At 37.0% G+C, this 7189-nt stretch overlaps 1 pseudogene; it reads left to right on the top strand.

Annotated features, from left to right (window-relative positions):
* The first annotated feature begins 5187 nt into the window (after positions 1-5187).
* On the top strand, positions 5188-5755 carry LOC100683094 (annotated as a pseudogene).
* Positions 5756-7189: the final 1434 nt, after the last annotated feature.

Genomic DNA, 7189 nt, shown 5'->3' with positions numbered 1-7189 from the left:
TTAGCAATAGGAAGCAGAATGTTTAAGGCATATCTATGTAAATTTTGTCTACTTTTCAGTCATGGGTCAATGTTTTGTATGTAATCGAATATCAGTTTGTGGGCAGCTTGACAAAATTTTATAGTACTAAATGTTGCTTCCTTATTTAACTAACAACATATAATTGTTGATGGTTTCAGCTAATAACCCTACAAGCAGAAAGTCACTTGCTTCTGTTTAACCTGCCATACTGGAAGCTAAAAATGTGTTTTATAAAGGGCTTCTACCTTGATTATCATCATCATTACATAAAAGGGTAGGTAATGAATGTATTTTCTAAGTTGGGTTCCATGATATGAAATGCTGAAATAATACATTATACTTTCATAGAATCATAAGACAAACAAAATAGATAGGTGTTCTGATTGTCCAACCATAGTTTGGTTATTGACTAGAGTTCCATTAATTAAATATGCTTTCCAACTTAAAAAATAATATATGCTCATTGTAGAAAATTGAGAAAACAAATGTTTAAAGCTAATATTCTATATGGAGCTGTATCTCTCTTTTTTTCTCATACATTGCATATCTTATGCATTTTCCCATGTACTTTATAATTTTTTGTAAACATCATTTTCAGAGTTTTATTTTAATGGTAATTTACAATAATGAGCTAAATAAAAGGTTACACTTCAAAATATATTAGACATATTTAAAACTAAATATACTATGTCAGGAAAGAATATATATAAGCAGAGACTATTTTTTGTCTATTGGACAATACTACATTTTTAAAATAATTATCTTTTTTAGTGTCTCATTTACTTGCTTTTTCATTTATGAAAATGAGTAACTGTGAATCAATGTATCTAAAACACATAAAGAAAGTATGTCATTAATATTTCCCGAGAAGAACTTTTATTTTTTATTTTATTTTATTTTATTTTTTTTATTGGTGTTCAATTTACTAACATACAGAATAACACCCAGTGCCCGTCACCCATTCACTCCCACCCCCCGCCCTCCTCCCCTTCTACCACCCCTAGTTCGTTTCCCAGAGTTAGCAGTCTTTACGTTCTGTCTCCCTTTCTGATATTTCCCACCCATTTCTTCTCCCTTCCCTTATTTTCCCTTTCACTATTATTTATATTCCCCAAATGAATGAGAACATATAATGTTTGTCCTTCTCCGACTGACTTACTTCACTCAGCATAATACCCTCCAGTTCCATCCACGTTGAAGCAAATGGTGGGTATTTGTCATTTCTAATAGCTGAGTAATATTCCATTGTATACATAAACCACATCTTCTTTATCCATTCATCTTTCGTTGGACACCGAGGCTCCTTCCACAGTTTGGCTATAGTGGCCATTGCTGCTAGAAACATCGGGGTGCAGGTGTCCCGGCGTTTCATTGCATTTGTATCTTTGGGGTAAATCCCCAACAGTGCAATTGCTGGGTCGTAGGGCAGGTCTATTTTTAACTCTTTGAGGAACCTCCACACAGTTTTCCAGAGTGGCTGCACCAGTTCACATTCCCACCAACAGTGTAAGAGGGTTCCCTTTTCTCCGCATCCTCTCCAACATTTGTTGTTTCCTGCCTTGTTAATTTTCCCCATTCTCACTGGTGTGAGGTAGTATCTCATTGTAGTTTTGATTTGTATTTCCCTGATGGCAAGTGATGCAGAGCATTTTCTCATATGCATGTTGGCCATGTCTATGTCTTCCTCTGTGAGATTTCTGTTCATGTCTTTTGCCCATTTCATGATTGGATTGTTTGTTTCTTTGGTGTTGAGTTTAATAAGTTCTTTATAGATCTTGGAAACTAGCCCTTTATCTGATATGTCATTTGCAAATATCTTCTCCCATTCTGTAGGTTGTCTTTGAGTTTTGTTGACTGTATCCTTTGCTGTGCAAAAGCTTCTTATCTTGATGAAGTCCCAATAGTTCATTTTTGCTTTTGTTTCTTTTGCCTTCGTGGATGTATCTTGCAAGAAGTTACTATGGCCGAGTTCAAAAAGGGTGTTGCCTGTGTTCTTCTCTAGGATTTTGATGGAATCTTGTCTCACATTTAGATCTTTCATCCATTTTGAGTTTATCTTTGTGTATGGTGAAAGAGAGTGGTCTAGTTTCATTCTTCTGCATGTGGATGTCCAATTTTCCCAGCACCATTTATTGAAGAGACTGTCTTTCTTCCAATGGATAGTCTTTCCTCCTTTATCGAATATTAGTTGCCCATAAAGTTCAGGGTCCACTTCTGGATTCTCTATTCTGTTCCACTGATCTATGTGTCTGTTTTTGTGCCAGTACCACACTGTCTTGATGACCACAGCTTTGTAGTACAACCTGAAATCTGGCATTGTGATGCCCCCAGATATGGTTTTCTTTTTTAAAATTCCCCTGGCTATTCGGGGTCTTTTCTGATTCCACAGAAATCTCAAAATAATTTGTTCTAACTCTCTGAAGAAAGTCCATGGTATTTTGATAGGGATTGCATTAAACGTGTATATTGCCCTGGGTAACATTGACATTTTCACAATATTAATTCTGCCAATCCATGAGCATGGAATATTTTTCCATCTCTTTGTGTCTTCCTCAATTTCTTTCAGAAGTGTTCTATAGTTTTGAGGGTATAGATCCTTTACATCTTTGGTGAGATTTATTCCTAGGTATCTTATGCTTTTGGGTACAATTGTAAATGGGATTGAATCCTTAATTTCTCTTTCTTCAGTCTCATTGTTTGTGTATAGAAATGCCACTGACTTCTGGGCATTGATTTTGTATCCTGCCACGCTACCGAATTGCTGTATGAGTTCTAGCAATCTTGGGGTGGAGACTTTTGGGTTTTCTATGTAGAGTATCATGTCATCGGCGAAGAGGGAGAGTTTGACTTCTTCTTTGCCAATTTGAATGCCTTTAATGTCTTTTTGTTGTCTGATTGCTGAGGCTAGGACTTCCAGTACTATGTTGAATAGCAGTGGTGAGAGTGGACATCCCTGTCTTGTTCCTGATCTTAGGGGAAAGGCTCCCAGTGCTTCCCCATTGAGAATGATATTTGCTGTGGGCTTTTCATAGATGGCTTTTAAGATGTCGAGGAATGTTCCCTCTATCCCTACACTCTGAAGAGTTTTGATCAGGAATGGATGCTGTATTTTGTCAAATGCTTTCTCTGCATCTAATGAGAGGATCATATGGTTCTTGGTTTTTCTCTTGCTGATATGATGAATCACATTGATTGTTTTACGGGTGTTGAACCAGCCTTGTGTCCCAGGGATAAATCCTACTTGGTCATGGTGAATAATTTTCTTAATGTACTGTTGGATCCTATTGGCCAGTATCTTGTTGAGAATTTTTGCATCCATGTTCATCAGGGATATTGGTCTGTAATTCTCCTTTTTGGCGGGGTCTTTGTCTGGCTTTGGAATTAAGGTGATGCTGGCTTCATAGAACGAATTTGGAAGTACTCCATCTCTTTCTATCTTTCCAAACAGCTTTAGGAGAATAGGTATGATTTCTTCTTTAAACGTTTGATAAAATTCTCCTGGGAAGCCATCTGGCCCTGGACTCTTGTGTCTTGGGAGGTTTTTGATGACTGCTTCAATTTCCTCCCTGGTTATTGGCCTGTTCAGGTTTTCTATTTCTTCCTGTTCCAGTTTTGGTAGTTTGTGGCTTTCCAGGAATGCGTCCATTTCTTCTAGATTGCCTAATTTATTGGCGTATAGCTGTTCATAATATGTTTTTAAAATCGTTTGTATTTCCTTGGTGTTGGTAGTGATCTCTCCTTTCTCATTCATGATTTTATTAATTTGAGTCTTCTCTCTCTTCTTTTTAATAAGGCTGGCTAATGGTTTATCTATCTTATTAATTCTTTCAAAGAACCAACTCCTGGTTCTGTTGATCTGTTCCACAGTTCCCGAGAAGAACTTTTAATTCAGACTTCTCCTAATTGATAATTGTAGCTTCTAGTTAAGTTGATGTAAACATACGATAATTCAAATACTCAGCCACATGACTTTTTAACACCTTAAATTATGTCTTCCCTAATTAAGGAACTCATTAAGCTAAAGTTTAAGGTAGCATATATTCTCAGGACTCCTGAACTTAGGTCAGTCACTTGGTTTTATTTTAGGCAGTGTCTATTCTGAGATTTTTTAGACCATTTTTTAAAATGTTATTAAAAGACTATAACAAATTAGTGAACTGTCCATGAACCTGTCCAAAGTCTTTACCAGTAATTAAGAAAAATATTCTACTTTGCTCTTGATGTGGTTTCCTTAGAATAGAGAATAGTCAGAAACTTGAGATTATTTTTAACAAAACCATTTCTAAAGAGAGAGAAAGAACAGGTGGCTTAAAGAAAGAATTTTAACTTATGAAAGTGACTAAATCTTTCTAAATCCATAAATAGTATCCACTCCTCCAGTTGTTCAATTCTTAAAATTTAAGTGCTTTTGGCTATAAAAATATTGCATCTAATAATTTTGAAGTATGCTTTCAGTAATGCATTTTTTATTTAAAAATGTCTTAACATTGAGAATGTCATCGTGAATTATGGAACTTTTCTATATTTAATTTTATTTGGTGCCATGGGCTATGAGGAAAAGATTTTAGTGAACTAAGGGCTAATAATAACTTCACTTTAACAATTATTTTTCTTTATTTCTTTGTTCTTTTTTTATTAGGTAATCATAATAGAGTGCCCTTTAAATCAGGACACCAATGACACTTTGTTTCCAATTAACAGTAAAAACTTTCTTTGATCCTTTGACTTTTTTATGAGATGAATTTATATTTTCCAGACTAACATGCATGACAACATAATTCTCTATACTCATTAATATTCAACTTTGCTGCTTTAATGAGAAAAACCAGGAGAAATGTAATGTCATCTGCTTATCTAAAGCATTAGTAACTTTTGCTAATATAAAGAAACTGAAAATGCTTTTGAATAATAATAGCCAACATTAATTGAGCACTTGCTATATATCAGACACTATTCTAAGTGTCCATTATGTAGTAACTCATTTAATACTCAAAAAAGCTTATAAGGTAGGAACTACAACTAGTGAACACAAATAAATATGCCTAACCTACTTTTAGGTTTAGTCTTTTATTTATTCCATGGTTCTATGTTACCACTAAAATGAAACTCTGAAAGAGAACAAACTGGCTCTTTCTTTTGCAACCTTGCTGAGCAGGAGGCACCATCATGGGAGTCAGCATCTGCCACAAGGACTGAAAAGTTTGGCACAAGGAGCCCAAGATCCAGGACATCTACCTGAGACTGTTGGACAAGTTGTACAAGTATCTGGCCAGACAAACCAACTCCACCTTTAACCAAGTTGTATTAAAGAGGTTGTTCATGAGTCACACTAACCAGCCACCTCTGTCCCTTTCCCAGATGATCCAGAAGATGAAGCTGTCTGGCCAGGAAGACAAAACATCTGTGGTTGTAGGGATTATAACACATGATGTGTATGTCCAGGAGGTGCCCAAACCAAAGGTGTATGAGCTGCCCAGGAGCAGCCTTGCCCAGAGACGCAAAGCTAGAGGCAATATCCTCACCTTTGACCAGTTGACCCTGAACTCCCCAAAGTCTGTGGAATCGTCTTGCTCTCTGGTCCACACAAGGGCCAAGAGTATACAGGCATTCTGGCAAGTCCCCAGGAACCCCACCCAGCCACGCCAAACCCTACCTGCCACCAAGGGGCCAGAAGTTGGAACATGCCAGAGGGTGCAGAGCCAGCTGGGCTACAAAAAGTAACCCCAGATCCTGACTTGTTATTAAAAAGATTTTGGATGCTGAAAAAAAGGAAAAGAACAAACTAATGGTTGCCAGAGGGAAGCGAGGGGGTTTGGCAAAATAGATTAAGAGGTACAATCTTACAGTTATAAAATAAATAAGACATGGGGATGTGATGTACAGCATAGGGGATATAGTCAATATAGGGGATATTGTAACAACTTTGTATAGTAACATGGTAACTAGACTTACTGTGGTAACCATTCCATAATGTATATAAATATCAAGTCACTATGTTGCACACCTGAAACTAATACAACATTGTATTGCAATTATTTCTCTATGAAAAAAAACACTGAAAATGATGTTTACAGCTAATATTTAATGACATGGAAAAGTGCATATGATCTAAAGCTTAAACTCCATATACAGTGTTATATTGGTTCTGTTTTACACAGATGCATATTCATGTATATATAAAGAGAAGCTCGCCAAATATTCATTGTGTTCTCTCCAGCTATTGGAATTTCAGGTGATTTTCATTTTTTTCTTTATACACTTTCTATGATTTGAACCCAGACAGCACCCACAAATTTAGTCTGACAATAGAATATTAACAAAAATTACATGGAGGGGGCACCTGGGTGCCTCAGTCAGTCAAGTGTCTGCTTTTGGCCTAGGTCAGGATCCCTGGGATGGAGCGGCGCGGGGAGGGTTCGTGCCCAGGGGGACTCTGCTTCTCCCTCTCCCTCTACCCCTCCCCCTCGGCTCTCTCTCTCACACACACAAATAAATAAATAAATCACATAAAGGATGTGGACTAGATAGACTGATAGGAAAATGTATTGTATGTTAGTTATTAATACTCTAAGACAGAAGGACTAGACTATAAGAATTGTCTATCTAGTTTCAGCTGATATTCTGGTGATCTGAAAGCTATATTTAGTCCATAGTAAAATGTTCATGAGACAACCCAAGCATTTTTCCTTGTTCTAATGAGCCAAATGATCATATATGTAATCCTAACTGATCTATTTGCTAGTTTTCTAAAATTAGATTGAAGTATCCAATGCTAAAGATACAAAAATAGGGGCACCTGGGTGGCTCAATCAGTTAACCATCTGTCTTTGGCTCAGGTCATGATCTTCGGGTCCTGGGATTGAGCCCCGTGTCCATCGGGCTCCCTGCTCAGTGGAGAGCCTGCCAGCCTGCTTCTCCCTCTCCCTCTGCTACTCCCCCTAGCTTGTGCTCTCTCTCTCTCTGTCTCTCTCTCTCTCTCTCTCAAATAAATAAATAAAATCTTAAAAAAAAAAAGAAATAAAGAAAAGAAACCACTGGTCTAGACTATGTGGTAGGCCAAGGGGTTAATTCTGAATTAGTTTTCTTCTCTACCTAGAAGCTCATCTTTCTAGGCCCCTGAGTCAGCCATAGAATGAAACAGGGCATTTTTTGTTTTACTTTTTGGGAA

The sequence above is a fragment of the Canis lupus genome, chromosome X, assembly GCF_011100685.1.
Source record: "Canis lupus familiaris isolate Mischka breed German Shepherd chromosome X, alternate assembly UU_Cfam_GSD_1.0, whole genome shotgun sequence".
Classification (NCBI taxonomy): domain Eukaryota; kingdom Metazoa; phylum Chordata; class Mammalia; order Carnivora; family Canidae; genus Canis; species Canis lupus.
The sequence above is the reverse complement of the archived record's forward strand: the minus strand, read 5'-3'. Positions and strand labels throughout refer to the sequence as shown.